The sequence below is a fragment of the Gordionus sp. m RMFG-2023 genome, chromosome 5 (genome assembly GCF_954871325.1).
Source record: "Gordionus sp. m RMFG-2023 chromosome 5, tfGorSpeb1-WG-v2, whole genome shotgun sequence".
NCBI lineage: Eukaryota > Metazoa > Nematomorpha > Gordioida > Chordodea > Parachordodidae > Gordionus > Gordionus sp. m RMFG-2023.
In genome coordinates this window covers 24881302-24898242 of record NC_088779.1, presented here as the reverse complement: position 1 = coordinate 24898242, position 16941 = coordinate 24881302, and the positions used below count along the sequence as shown (strand labels likewise).

At 27.0% G+C, this 16941-nt stretch overlaps 1 long non-coding RNA gene across 1 annotated transcript; it reads left to right on the top strand.

Annotated features, from left to right (window-relative positions):
• The first annotated feature begins 14556 nt into the window (after window positions 1-14556).
• On the top strand, window positions 14557-15464 carry LOC135930002 (uncharacterized). The gene is made up of 3 exons (XR_010572699.1): window positions 14557-14916; window positions 14964-15099; window positions 15240-15464. It is a non-coding gene; the product is annotated as an uncharacterized LOC135930002 (long non-coding RNA).
• The last annotated feature ends 1477 nt before the right edge of the window (window positions 15465-16941 follow it).

Below are 16941 nucleotides of genomic sequence, written 5' to 3'. Positions count from 1 at the left end.
CAAAAGTATTTTTTGTAGGGGGTAGAGAGGAAAACATTTAGGTATGTAATATTATTATTTAATAAATGTGTGAAGATTTGATATAATGTATTAATCGTCCTAAATTGGTATATCTTATTTGTGCCAGAAATTATGTGTTTTATATGTATCATTACATATACATGAAGATATGTATTAATTATAACATTAAAAATGAAAAGCTTTGTGTTTTATGGGGCAAATTTAAATATTTACCATCTTACCCCGAGTATTAAATGAAAGTTAATTATAAATATAATTTGAGGTGCAATGATAGTATTCACATTTGATCTTTACGGGTGAGATTTGGTCTAGGAGATTGGTGAGACGGACTTAAAACATAATAATTTGATTGGGTTTCAAATAAAAGATTAATTAATATATCATTTGATCGTAATTAATTATCATTCTAAGCGGACTGTTCTAGTTATTGTAGGGGAGAGGGTTTATATTTAATTAAATTTTATGAATATTTAATATATGGAAGGGGGGGGGAGTGGTTTAATACATAGATTATGGGTCTCGAATAATAGTTAAATAATATCTTTTGTATATAATGCTCTCTAAATGAGCGAGTTTTAAGTCTTGGAACAGGAATTTTATTAAATGTTTTATACTGCATATATATTAAATGTGGGCACTTAAAGCTAATTATGGTATTATTTACATTAGATTAAAATAGGTGGGATTAGATGTGACAGTTAGGGAGGGGGCTGGATTGTGATCAAATATTTTTGCAAATATGTTATTATTTTTAAATCGTAAGAAGCTATATTTAAAACAATCGCCCCGTAACATTTAATAATCTAAGTAATTAAACTACCTTACATGTAAATCATATATAAGAATCATATCGCCCTGAGTGGTTTTAAAACCCAGTATCAATTGAGGATAACCTTTTTTATCACCTTTTCGAAATCGAAAATATATAATATTGTAATAAATAGATAAATATATTTTTTTTTTAATTGATCCCTCTGAGATTGTAAAGGCTAGTTACTCCATTGAATTATTTCACCACTATATAAAATAATGTTAAATGTTAAAAAATGTAAAAATCAAAAAATCAAAAAATTATTTTATTGATAAAAACTTATAGTATTTGGACAAAATTTTAAATTTAATGTTGTATGTACTTTGTATAAAGCATAGTTTGAAGTAACTAGTAAAGAAGAAAAAATATATATAAAATTTAAAGGTTTGTTATCATAAACTTAGATATTTAAATCATAATTTACTAATCCTTTTATTATGCGTTGTCATACATATGCTCCCAATTTACATTTATAATAACATAATAAAAAATTTTATTATTAAAAAAAATTTAAGTGGAAAATTAAAAAGTAAAATTATTAAAAATATAAAACTTTCTTTTTAGAATTAACATCTTCGAAATATCCTCATTTACATAGTCTATAATATTTAACTTACATGACATTTCTTATAATGACATTAGACAATATTTATATAAAATTAATTTGAATATTACAACATACCTAATTTATAAATATTCTGAATTACCATCAAATTGCAATTTAATGTATTGTAACATTTTGAACAATTAAAATAAGAATTGGAAGATTATAATCGTTGTTAAATAAGAAAGGTTAGAATAAAAGATACTAAATCAGACTAATATCCTCGTTAGAACTAAACTGATACTAAATCAGACTAATATCCTCGATTATATATATTTTTCTATAATATTCGTCAAATCAGAAAAGTTAGAACTAAAATGATACTAAATCTTTATTAAATAATAAGTTAAAAATATAATCAAACTAAATTAATTAAAAAAATTTAAAATAATCAAAAATTAAAATTAAAAATTATAATTAATTTCGTAAAATCATGATCTCCGTTTATACAAATATCCTCGAATATATATATACTTTTCTATAATTCATTTACATAATGTTTTAGAAACAAACTGAAAAAAATCTTGAACTTTCTTTAATTTGAATAATCATTCTTTTTTATTCCTCTTTCTTTAAATCATTTGCATTCGAAATTTAATTCTTTTTTCTTGAGTAGATTTGAATATCCTTCGGCTTTGTAATTTGGTTTAACAATTACAACACCCTTCCACTTAGATTAGTCCCACCATTCTGCGAGTAAGGCATGGTTCCCGATACATTCTTCTAGCTCCTTTAATTATATCTCGTTTTACTCCCACATTATCCTAGTCTTTGCTTGTTTCTAACTGTTTCTAGTAACTAATGACGGTAAACCACTGACGATAATTTGTCTGCGAGTAACGATGGTTTCCACGACTTTTTGTTCGATTTTTTATCTTATACTAAATTTTTGATAAGCAATTGGCTATAATTTGTCAACGATTAACGATAGCATCCTGGTCTTCTTGTCAATATATCCACTTTGCCTTAAGATCTCTTATACGATAATGATTTCTTGTATCTTTTGATCCAAAATAAAAATCCGATCTCTAATTGAGCTCGATTGCGGCATAAATTTTCTAATGACGAAAAGCCGTTTCTCTTTATGAAGATTTTTTGGTTAATCAACAACCTGATAGTTTGCTAAATATTATCAACTTAAATAACAGTCAACCATATATCTTTAATAAAAATTTATAACGAATTTCTTTTAGCTACATCGATTACTTGTACGTATAACGATCTCTTGTGACGAATTCCTTTTAATTAAACGACTAATTCTATTCTTTTTCGAATTACGACCATTGATATTGACACCATGTTTCATTGACCTAATTCTTTGTCTTAGTGTCGATAGTCATCTCATACATCCCATTTGGACCGAAGTAAATCAGGGCCTGTTAGATATTCACGTAGGAATTCAAAGGTAAAAACAAATCTATTTTATGTTATGTAAATTATTATTACTTTTATTTATTATAGTAGTAATTTTATATTTATACAATTTTTTTAAATTATTTAAAATTATTTTAATCAAGTGGTTATTGAGTACACTTTAATGTATATTACGCAAATAAATTTATTAAGTTTAATACTTGAAAATATAAGTATAATTATATTTTTGGTGCTAATTTTAAGTTTCACGTTAGGTTTAATTATAGGAAGAAATACGACTTACGTTAAGATAGAGATTAAAGAGTTAGAAAATATTAAGAATATATTAAGAGAGGAAGATAAGAAAAGAAATATAAACAACTTCATACGAACGGATAATTACAGACAGATAATTTGCTATAGTTGTGGTCAGCCGGGCCACATGTCGCGCCAGTGTGAGATAACGAAGAATCTAAGATGCGCGAGGTGTGGCAAGAATGGCCATGTGGCTATAAGTAGCAGAGTAAACAATTCAATTGTAAGGTGCAATAATTGTGCCCAAGAAGGACACACACAAGAAAATTGCAATAAATGACTAAGAGAGAAATATTTTAATTTTAATGATAAATTTTGTAAGGATAATAATTTTTCTAATGTTGATAATTTTAATTCAGGTAATAAATATGTTATTTTGAATGATAAATTTTGTAATGATAATAATTTTTCTAAGGTTGATAATTTTAATTCAGGTAAGAATAAATATTTTAATTTTAATGATAAATTTTGTAATGATAATAATTTTTCTAAGGTTGATAATTTTAATTCAGTTAAGAATAAATATTTTAGATAATAATTTTTCTAATGTTGATAATTTTAATTCAGGTAAGAATAAATATTTTAATTTTAATGATAAATTTTGTAATGATAATAATTTTTCTAATGTTAATAGTTTTAATTCAGGTAAGAATAAATATTTTAATTTTAATAATAAATTTTGTAATGATAATAATTTTTCTAAGGTTGATAATTCTAGTTCAGGTAAGAATAAATATTTTAATTATAATGATAAATTTGGTAATGATAATAATTTTTTTAACGTTGATAATTTAGTAGAAAATAAGAATAAAGATTTTAATTTTAATAATGATAAGTTGGATAATGTTGATAATGCTAGTGCAAGTAAGAATAATTATGGTAATAAGAACGAGAAATTTTGCGATGATAAAAAGTGCTTTAACGTTGATAATTATAATTCAAGCGATATTAATAGAAGTGATATAAAGATAAAAAGTAGAGATTTTGAAATATATAATTAAAAAGGCAACTAGGGTAGACGTACTAAAAATGGAATTAGAGAATTTTTTAATGAAAAATAGATGCCCTAGAGTAAAGATAAACATGGAGGAAGCAGAAATTTGTTTTTTATTAGATACAGGAGCAGAAATTAGTTTAATAAGTATAAAGGATTTTATGAGATTTTGGCCAGAGAAAGAGTTTGTTACTAAAAAATAAAAGCCAAACAATTGGATGGTAGCATGGTGAAAATTTTAGGGTATTATAGGGTAAGGTTACCAAGAGTTAATAAAAGTATAAATTTGTGGATAACGACGTTGAAGATTGAACCGATTTTAGGATGGGATGATATAAGAACGTTAGGTCCAGTTTATAATTGGTGGAAATTTTTCGATACTATCCCTGTAAGTAATGATGAAAATAGTGAAAGGATAGATTTCGATAGATTTAAGTTACCTATTATAGAGGATAAACAAGAATTAGTTCTCGATAAACTTAGAAATCGAACACCAGAATTTTTGATTAAATATAGAAGCAACTTAGAAGAAAATAAGAAAACAAGAGATACAAAGACAATAGAGGTAAATTCAGTCGAAATTAAACAAGAAATTAATAATATGGTAGACCAGAATGTTGTTGAAGATATTGTTGACAAAGAAATAAAGATTATTTTGAATAGGTATAATGAAGTCTTTAAAGAAGAATTAGGTACTCTGAAAAATTTTGAAGTAGATATACGATTAGAAGAAAATTATAGGCCTAAGTTTTGCGGCATAAGAAGATTACCGTTTTCCTGGATAGAAGAGATAGATAAAGAATTAGATAAATGGTTAAAAGACGGAATAATAAAACCAATAGTGCATATTGAATGGGCAACACCGTTAGTGCCCATAAGAAAACCAGATAACAGTTTAAGATTGTGTATAGACTATAGAGTAACAGTTAATAAGTGCGTAATAAATGAAAAGTATCCACTACCTAGAATAGAACAATTGCTAGCGAATTTAAGAGGAGACACCCTGTTTTCAAAGATTGATTTTTCGAATGCTTATTTGCAAATTAAGGTGAGTGAAAAGACAAGTAAGATACTAACGATTACAACTCATAGAGGTTTGTTTGCATTCTGCCGATTACCTTTTGGTTTGAAAATATCAGCGCCAATATTTCAAAGAACGATGACGGCGTTATTTCAAGGAATAAAAGGAATAATGTATTATTTAGATGATGTTTTGATATCTGGTAGAACAGAAGAAGAACACAATTCGAGATTAGTTAAAGTGTTAGATATTATATTAGAAAATGGTTTAAAAGCTAATTTGAAGAAGAGCGTTTTTGGAGTAAAAGAAATAAAGTATTTAGGACATGTTATAAAAGGAAATGAGATTACGCCAATTGGAAAGAATATAGATAAGATCATGAATATGAGAGCCCCGAATAATAAAGCGGAGGTACAAGCGTTTTTAGGAGCAACAAATTATTATCATCGGTTTGTTCAAAACTTTGCAGAAATTGCTACACCGTTGTATGATTTATTAAAGAAAAATAAAAAGTTTGAATGGGGAGAAGCACAGGAGAAAAGTTTCGAAAAGTTGAAAATAAAGATGGTAGAGAAGCCGATTTTAAGTTGTTTTAATGAGAAATTAAATATTATTTTAGCAGTAGATGCTTCTAATGAAGGTATAGGAGGAGTTTTGTTGCAGATGATAGATAATGTGGAGAAACCTGTTTTATTTTTATCGAGACGATTTAATAGCACTGAGAAAAATTACTCAACGATAGAAAGAGAGGCTCTAGCAGTGAAATTCGGGCTTACGAAATGTAAGGAATATCTGATAGGAAAAAGGTTTTTATTGTATACGGACCATAAACCGTTGGTAGATTTATTTAAAAAAGAGAATAAGGAACTTATGATTTCACCCAGGTTGCAAAAATGGCTAATTTTAGTTGGTAATTTCGATTTTGAAATATAATTCAGAGAAGGTAAACAAAATTGCTTACCGGACATTTTATCAAGATTGTTTAATAAAGACATTGAAGATAAAGAACCAGTAATCAATAGTTTAGAATATATAGAAGAAGAAGAAAATGTAAATTGTAATATTATAAGAGCGGTGAGAATAGATACAAGAGAAAAACCTATAACATTTGATATAGTAGATAAGATATCCCAAAAAGATGAAGAATTAATAAGAATTAAAGCTTGTTTAAAAGGAGATATAGAATGGAAAAATGAAGATAAAGCGTTTAAAAAAGTTAAGAGTGAATTAAATATAGAAGACAATTGTTTATTGAGAGGATATAGATTAGTGATACCGAATAAATTAAGAAAGGAAACCTTAAATGTAATACATTCAGGTCATCAAGGCATAGAAAGAATGAAAAATAAAGCAAGAGAATATATGTGGTGGCCTAAGATGAATAAGGAAATAGAAGAGTTAGCAAGGAGCTGTGAAACTTGTAACATGTGGGCTAATGTTCCAGCAAAGAATAAGGAAGATAAATGGCCAAAGACAGACATTCCATGCGAAAGAATACATGTAGATTTTTTAGAATATGAGAAGAAAAGATTTTTTATCATGGTAGATGCAGGTTCAAAATGGATAGATTGTCAGCAAGTTTCAGGTTTATCAACAAGAGTAGCTTTAGACAAGATAAAGGATTTTGTAGGCAAATATGGTTTGATGAAGACGATAGTATCAGATGGAGGTCCAGCGTTTAAAGGTAGAGCATTTGATAAATTTTGTGATAGGTGGAATATTAGACATTTATTATGACCACCTTATTACCCAAGAAGCAATGGACAAGCTGAACGAATGGTAGCGCTAGTAAAGAGTTGGTTGAAAAAGGCAAAATATGGAGAAGGTCAATGGTGGTTATCATTGTTAGCATACAACAGTACGGAAACAGCAAATCAGAATTAGATTTTTTAAAGGAAAAAGTGATAAGGAGAGAACAAGCAGAGAGTGAAAGATTTCCAGTAGGAAGTTTGGTGTGGGTATTGTTGTTTGATGGGCCTATTAAATGGGGGAAGGGTGTAATAAGCAAAAATATAGGAAAGAAAAAAGTAGAAGTAGAGATTGAAGGACAAGAAGGAACCTTTACAAGGCACCTGAAGCAAGTAAGGTGTAGAAGCTTAAGGCCTTAGAGAGAAATGAGAAATATACGAAGAATTAGAAAGGAATAAATTGATGATAAACATAGTAGGAGAATCATAATTTGGAAAGGAATAACGTGATGATAGACATAGTAGGAGAATCATACGTTGTAGGAAATAAAAGGGATGTTAGACTTAATTAGGAGAGTTATATTTTATAAAGAGTTAGAGAAGAAAGTCTAACCTAGTATAGAGAAATAAGAGTCGAAGAATATATATAAATATGTGTATAAAGTATTTTATTTAGATGGCCTCCTATGTTAGAGTGGGTAACAAGGTAATGAAGATAGAGATAAGAGAGGTTGATGGTTCAGAAGAATCCAACAAATGGGTAGAAGCCGCTAGGAACGAAGCGAAACAAAGATACGGAGATTGGTTACAAGAAACGCCAACGAGAGGGGGTCGCAGAATAGCGCCGTATAGCACAAGAAGGAGAGTGAAATGCTGGGCGTGCGGGGGTGAACACAAACCTAGGTTTTGCCCAAGTATAGAGTTGACAACGAATAGGCATTCGAATGAACCAGGGAGGAACATGGTAGCATCGGCAAACACGATGGAGTTAAGGGAAGTTTAAAGGGGGGAGATGTTGGATTATGCAAAGTATATTTAGGGAACAAAGATAATTTAAATGATGGATTTTATTTTATGCAAAACAAATTTTACGTTTTTTTTATAGTTTATGTAACAAGATTAATTTAAATGATGGATTTTATTTTATGCAAAACAAATTTTACATTTTTTTTTTATAGTTTATGTAACAAGATTAATTTAAATGATGGTTTTTATTTTATGTATTTTTTCTTCCAAAAATTATAATTTTACTATATAAAGAGCAATTGTTTTTTACACGAATTGATTGATGATATTTTGAAGATAAAATTAATAAAAAAGGAAAGAGTTAATAAAGAAAAGGTAAATATACAATTTGATAAATTAGAATTATTATTATATATTTTAGGTACTCAAGGGTAAGTAATTAAACATCATTATTATTAGAATTAATCTTTTATTTTAATAAAGAAAGATTTAACAAACTTTGGATTCTTAATTGCTCTCCCACTACTGATTAAACACCCTGAGTTAAGTTCGGAATTATAACAATTTGGTGCCGAAACCCTCCCACTAGCCTCAGAAATATAAATATCAATCCCATATTGGTACAGGAGATTCTAAATAAAGGGGGAAGGGGATGTATGAAATGACGATCGACACAAAGACAAAGAATTAGGTCAATGAAACATGGTGTCAATATCAATGGTCGTAATTCGAAAAAGAATAGAATTAGTCGTTTAATTAAAAGGAATTCGTCACAAGATCGTTATACGTACAAGTGATCGATGTAGCTAAAAGAAATTCGTTATAAATTTTTATTAAAGATATATGGTTGACTGTTATTTAAGTTGATAATATTTAGCAAAATATCAGGTTGTTGATTAACCAAAAAATCTTCATAAAGAGAAACGGCTTTTCGTCATTAGAAAATTTATGCCGCAATCGAGCTCAATTAGAGATCGGATTTTAATTTTGGATCAAAAGATACAAGAAATCATTATCGTATAAGAGATCTTAAGGCAAAGTGGATATATTGACAAGAAGACCAGGATGCTATCGTTAATCGTTGACAAATTATAGCCAATTGCTTATCAAAAATTTAGTATAGGATAAAAAATCGAACAAGAAGTCGTGGAAACCATCGTTACTCGCAGACAAATTATCGTCAGTGGTTTACCGTCATTAGTTACTAGAAACCGTTAGAAACAAGCAAAGACTAGGATAATGTGGGAGTAAAACGAGATATAATTAAAAGAGCTAGAAGAATGTATCGGGAACCATGCCTTACTCGCAGAATGGTGGGACTAATCTAAGTGGAAGGGTGTTGTAATTGTTAAACCAAATTACAAAGCCGAAGGATATTCAAATCTACTCAAGAAAAAAGAATTAAATTTCGAATGCAAATGATTTAAAGAAAGATGAATAAAAAAGAATGATTATTCAAATTAAAGAAAGTTCAAGATTTTTTCAGTTTGTTTGTAAAACATTATGTAAATAAATTATAGAAAAGTATATATATATTCGAGGATATTTGTATAAGAACAGAGATCATGATTTACGAACTTAATTATAATTTTTAATTTTAATTTTTGATTATTTTAATTTTTTTTAATTAATTTAGTTTGATTATATTTTTAACTTATTATTTAATAAAGATTTAGTATCATTTTTTTCTAACCTTTCTTATTTAACAACAATTATAATCTTCCAATCCTTTCAAAACTCTCAAAATGTTACAGATATCTTTATCAATATATAATATTTACCTTGAGAAAAATGTGAATTAATAATTAATTATTATTTTTTTTAAACGTTCATTCTAGTTTATATATATTCTGAATATCCATCAATTGCAGTTCAATTATGTTCATTAGAGATCTGCAAATCACGGCCAGGCACGCCGGCCCTGGTCTATTTTTAAAAAATAACTTCGGTTTGGGTTGGGCCAGGCTTACAATTTTTTAAAAAACTTAGGGTTGGACCTAGTTGGGCTTAAATTTTAAAATATTATATTATATTTTGTCAAATAATATATTTTAAAATTATTGAAAGAAACAAGATGCTAATATTTTTTATTTGTAGAATATTATTTTTACAATAAAATAAAAAGTAAATTAATCTATAATTAGATAAATTCGGGTCAGGCCGAGCGCCCAAATAATTTTCTTTTTATTTAAGGTGGGGCTTTTTAGGAGAAATAAAATTTCGTTTGGGATCTAGCCGAACATGACAAATATTTAAGAAACATTATGAGACGGGCCTAGGAAATTGATGCAGATCACTAATGTCTTTATTGATAATTTTTTGCTAAAAATGAAATATAGACCAATGCGTAACTAAAAATAAAAGTTAGATTCCGGTTAAAATATTTTCCAAAAAAAATTACTATTTTATGATCATTAATTTATATTTTATAATACTTATTTCTACTATTACATATATATTCCAATTTAAATTTACTTATCATATTCACATCAGAAATAAACATTTCGAATTTTGCTTGGAGTTATATTAAAGTCCCATTTTGAAATTTCCCATTAAATCATTTAAAACTCTTCTTTGCAAAGACATCGATATGATTGAGACCATGAGTTTGTAACTTAAGGAAATTAGTACTAATTGTCAATGTTAAATCAAAAGCTTAGCTCTATGAAATTAATATTTATCTATATCGACTGACAGCAAGCCAAGCCCACCGTTCCAATATGAATAGAGGGTAAGTCAAAAAATATTACTAAATAAATTTTATCCACCTCATAGATACTTCTATAATTCAAATGAATGATGGTTATTGGTTAATCAACAGCACTTACAAATCTGCAATATTTATTACTGAGGGTATCCTTCCGAAGCTATTTTAAATTTTGATGGAATTAAAATATTGACAGATTTTTATTGTGAGAATATAAAAATATTCCTTGATAAATTACCACCTTAATGCAAACTATGCATAGGCGTAGCCAGGGTTTTCATAAAGGGGGGGGGGAGAATTAAAAAATTACTGGGGGCTTTGCCTCCAGACCCTCTTTTGGGCGGCCCTTCGGCTAGCCTATAATTATATTTTATTTTTTAAGGATGACAATTTGCATATAAAAATATTTTAACGAAATAAAAATATCCTAAATTTTATCACGTTATAAAAAATAGTCTTTAGCCATTCCCTGGAAATATTTTGCCCCAGAATTGATAAATACAAAACAAGAAATCACACTTGTAAATAGACCATTTTATCCTCCAATTTTGGATGAAATAGTTGAAAAAAATCTTTAATAAATTTGGCATTAATTAATGTTTAATATCAATATTTACTTCATTTTTTTACCGTATTCCTATACTTTTTCTAAAAAAAGTAAAAAAGATTTTTAGAAAAATACTCGAATATAAAAAAGAAATTAAGATAATTTATGAAATAGATATAATAAAAAAAATTGGCTAAAGAGAAAAATTTTTTTAGATTCGATATTTGCTAAATTAAATATTTAGTCCAAGTATTTTCAATTTAACAAATCGCGATATTTATATATTAATTTTAAAAAAAAAATAACTATAAAACGATTAAAATATTTTTTATTAACTTTTAAAAAATGAAAATATTACTCCTTCTTAGTTTCATATTAATGATTCTGATTTCGATCGTGCATATGCGTGAACATGGGCACAGAGGATTAGGTATATGATTTCTATTACTCACATTTTATTATTTTTCTTATATTCTTATATAATCATGTATAGAATATTATATTAAATAGTTCAATCAAACACCAGGACGTTCTTGGAAATATATGCCATATTTTAGAGAAGCATGGAAGCTTTATTTTTAATTTAAAAAATATATATAGAAAATGTTCCCAAAGTTCCATAACGTGTTCTAACTCTTTGAGAAGTTATCAAAAAAATACTTAGGGTTTATAGGGAACTTTTTGAATTTGTTTAAGAAAAATTTTAAAAATGAAAACAACTTCTTTAATCAGCAACAAAACAGTTACCAATAACTAAATATTTTTAAAAAGAACTGGAACGAAGCAGAAGATGAGAAAAACACCTTTTTTTCTGAATCCTTATATTTCATTTTTTTTTATTTTTGATAGATAACGATCGTAGTCACGATAGTCGACATGGTGGTAGACATGGCCGCGGCAGACATAATTCTACTCGAGGCGATAGAGTTCATGGTGCAAGTCACGATGGTCATCACCAAGTTGGCCGTCATCATTAAGGTGTTAGTCGTCATCAGCTCATTTGATAGTCTATTGCTTAATAAAAGAGTGATTTAAATTTATTATATATGCTATATAGTTTGTAGTTTGTTATTTATACAAATAATAATATCTTTATTGTAGATTTTCAAAATGTTATATTGATCAATCTTAATTATATATAATATTAATTCCCTGGAAGAACCAATCAAAAGCAATTCAAATCATATCTTTAAAATCATGGGGTTTTCAAAATAATTCTAAATGTTTGTGTAAATTATTATAGTTATAATAATATTTCATAAATCATTTGAAATATTTTATGAATAAATGTAAATATATTTCGCACATATATTTGATATTATTGTAAAGAAAATTTATTTGGCAAATTGAATCGTAGAAATTTATCATAAAAAAATTCCCAAAAATATAAAAAATCTAATCATTTTTAATTCATTACATAATCTTTGAAAAATTGTAAGAAGGTGTAATAATGAATATTTTAAAGTTGTTTATATTACATTTTATATTTATTCAATAGAAAAAATAAGTCAAATTGGTAAAATATATCTTTTTACTCTAATTACTATTGTCCTTTCATTTTGAAGAATATGTTATAAACTTTTTTAAATTTTTTAAAAAATTATAACTTGTAACAGAATATTTTACACGAATTAATTAGAAGAAGGATAAAATTATATTTGATATAAGTTAGTACTTATCCCATTATGAATGTTTTATCATCAATAAAGCACTAATTCAAATTGTCCTGATTACCGTAGCCAGGATTTCCTAAGGGTGGAAATTTAAATATTTCTGGGGACTTCGCCCCCAAACCCGATTTTAGGCGGGCCATCGCCCCCGCTTTTGCCCGGCCGAAGGCCGGGTTACCTTAGTCTATATATAGTCATAAAATATTTTTACAAATTTTAATAAAAAAAATAAGCCTGGAACAAATATGATTTATATTTTTATTAGTTTATATAAAATATAATACATTACTTGTATATACATTAATATAAAAGCATGGTAATAATTTATTCCAAATAATTATAATAAATTTATTTATAAAAAGTAAATATACATATAGTTGATATTCCTTTATTATATAGAATTAGTTACAAAATACTAGGTAAAATTCCACTTCTACATACATATTTGACAGTTAGAGAATATATTACAGTTAATAATTTAACAAATATTGCTAATCAATGCTCTTTATAATAAATTAAATATAGCAACAATTTGCATTCAATTATTTAACGCCTTCTATTTTTTTAAGTAAAAAATGATATTAAATTTAATCTTTATATTATTCATCCCATAATATCTTTAAAAGATATTTTCTGATGTCCTTATCAATATTTTATAGTTTAAAATATATAATTCGCTATATTGGTTAAAATTACTTGATTGTCATATGATAATTGATAAAATTAGATATACTGTAAATCTACGACATATATTATTGCACTGTTTGTATTGTGCTTTAATATTTTTATTTAATTTATGATTTAATTGTTTCAATAGTTTTATAATTATATTTTACTTTTATTAAGATAAATAAATTAGAATTAATCGCTTTATAAAAAATTATATTTGATTATATTATATTATTTATTAATTTTATGGATCTATTATTAATAATTATAATACATTTCACATTTGTCTTAAGACTTATCTTTGGCTTATATTACATTTATTAAAAAACATTTTTGGTTCATTTTATATATTTATAAATTTATTTTCCCAAAAATGTATAAATTATGATGAATAGTTTTATAAAAAAATATCAACTTTTACATACTTTCTTTCAAATAGTGTTGTTAAACGGCTCGTTTTGAGCCGATTTTTAAAAACGGCTAACTCACTATTTCATCCAGAATAATATAACTCAAGCCTGACGATTTTGTTTGTAGAAGGAACAAAGGCTTGGACATCTATTAGCAAAATCTCAAGTCTTAGGCTAAATTTTTCATGCCAAAATATTAAGTTAGCCATTTTTAAAAATCGGCTCAAAATGAGCCGTTTAACAACACTACTTTCAAATTATTGTCATTTTTGAGGGTCAGGGAGTGGGGGGAACGGCGGATATTTTTTATTAGCTCAAAATGATTTTTACAAAAAGTGATAAATCTCTGAAGGGTAGGGGGGGATTTCCCCTTGCCCCTCCCCTGGCTACGCCTATAAAACTATGGTATAAAAGGTTGAATATTGTTGACTATGTTACAGAATAATTCGCATAATTTCAAACATATTTAGACTACATAGTAAAATAATTGTATATTTTGGCAACTCTACTCACTAGTACTTCTACCAAAGAAAGAAACATTTTTCTTTAGCAACAATAAAACATACCGGAGAAGAAGTATTTTTAAATGGCTAGATTTGTTACAATTAAAAAAGTACATATAATGTCCAAATCTTTATGCCATCTATGAACTAAATTTCCTTCTGGAAAATAATATGATTATGTCATTTAGGCTGTCAAAAAGTCTAAAATATCGAATCGCCTTCAACCACAAAGTAACTAACGACAACGAATAAAATTTGAGTAATCTCATATGTTTATACGAATGTTATGAATTACAATCATAATTATTGCCATTTAAATATGACGAATGATGAAAACAATCATTTGTTGCATCCTCAAATATACTATCAACCCTATAATAATCATATAACTAACTACACTAGTCAACATTTATTGTATAATATTCCTCATAACCATTATAAACCAACATGTAATATCGTGATTGATAATGGTGCAAGCCAAAGTCAAAATTATTATTTTAACCCAAAAAAAATAAACGTATCTGAAGATAAACAATGTAATTCTAAATTTATTAATAAATCAAATATAAAAACAACACATAAGTTTAAGAATCATGATGTGAATTATACAAAGAAATGTTGTGAAAACCCTACTCAAGTGATTTTTTTAAAATTATATTTATAAATAATTAATATTTTTTAAAGGATATCTCAGGAGTTTTGAAAACCAAATGTTTAGTTGATATAAAAGATTCTAGATTATCAGTACCATTAAAATCTTTTCCTCATCAAAATTATGCATATAAAGAGGTATCAAAATTCACAAATAAACAAGAAAACAGTAATTTATGCAATATATTTATGAAGAATAATTTAAATTTTAGAGAGCAATTAATTTTTCATTCCTAATTTAACTATTATAAGAGCATTGTAATTATATATATCTTTGAATAAGATTTTTTAAAATTTATTTAAATATAGATAAAGGTGGCATTATTAAAATTGATAAAAAGTTATTACTTGGTATCAATGCACCTTCTAAAAGACTTAACAATACAATAAACATTGGAGAGCTTATAAAAGAGGCAGAATCAGAGGTTTTTATATCAATATTTATTATATATAATTTAATTAGAATAGGTTGTGTTCACAAGTGTTTTAAATTTTAAGGAAATCTAATTACAGTTTTAAAAATTTCACAAATATGTTTTGGCCATATATTTATTTTCTATAAAAAAAAATATTTTTTCAATAAAGTTTTAGAAGTAAATTTTTTGATGTCTTGAACACTGCTTTATAATGGGACCTAATTAACATTTTCAAAGAAAAAGGCAAACAAATTTGCATTTTTATAAATACTTCTAAGCACTGATCAATTTGCATAATACCATTTGAAATGCATTGTTTGTGTTTTGCATAAAGAAAACTAAGAAGGAATTCGCTAATGGATTTTAAAAAATAAACTAAATTAAATTGGATTTGTAATAAATCAACGATTCACGTAATTTGACTTTCCCCCCAAAATTTTAAAGGTATTACCAGTAATTAAAATTGCATTTTGAATATCATTATTTTTTTTAAGTTTTGGTGTGAGTTAGGGCAAAGTATTAAATATTTTATTTAGCTAAAAATCATAGTCCCAAGCTAAGGGAAGGCTATTAGACCAAGTTATTGAGGAAATGCCATCTCATCTTTTAAAACTATCATTGAGAAGGGAGATCTACTTGAAGGGTGAATGGTATATTAGCCTTTAAGAAAGTTTATAATCAATTTTGCTAATTATTTTGTGGGGGTGGTATGACAACCAAGAGAATACTTGCATTGTAGTAGGTCGTCTGTCAATTATTTTGCCATAGTCAATGCATTTGATAGTAATACTGCATATTATGTCCAAATGGAGTCAAGAGTAATTATGGTCATTTGTGACCATGGAATTGTTGTGAGTTGGGGTCTGCATTAATATTTTAGCTGATAATTTTGTTTAATTTTGCTAGAGTATGTGCCTTTTAGATATTTTTTGCTCATTTTCTGAGAAATCATACAAATAATACCCTGGTCCTCGAGGCCATAAATTGGTTATATTCCTTCAACAGCAAAACTTATGGGAAGTTTAAAACTTTATCATTCTATAGGGCAATAAAGGATATAATGGATTTAAACCTAAACACGAAACAGTTTCTAAGGTTGAATAAAGATAAGAGGTCAATAAAGAAACTGTTAAGGATCAAATCAAATAATTTAAATCTCCCATAAACTCCTCCTAGAAACAGGTTATTTTTACTTTTATTTTCTTTTACTTTCGCTACCTTTTCTCTCTTCTCATTCTTTATCTGACTTATTTTTTCTTTCCATTCTTTATTTGCTCTTTTCCCAGCAAATATCTAATGTACCTTGTGATTAAAAAAGGTCCTCCTTTGCCTTTAAAGTAATTTTAAGTAGCATTTTATGGGTGTGGGCTGTGCTTATTTTTGACCATTCCCCATCAGCCCACTTTAAGTAATAATCCTAGTACGTGTGGCTTGCCCACAAACGTGTGAAGGGCTCCTCATCTTTATCCCCATTTTTAATTTGTAATATAAGATTAGGATGGATGATATTAACGAAAGTTGAAAATATATATAATCAATCATAAAATAACCAAAAAACAATGATAATATCAGGTTGGTTCAGTTTTTGTTGAAAC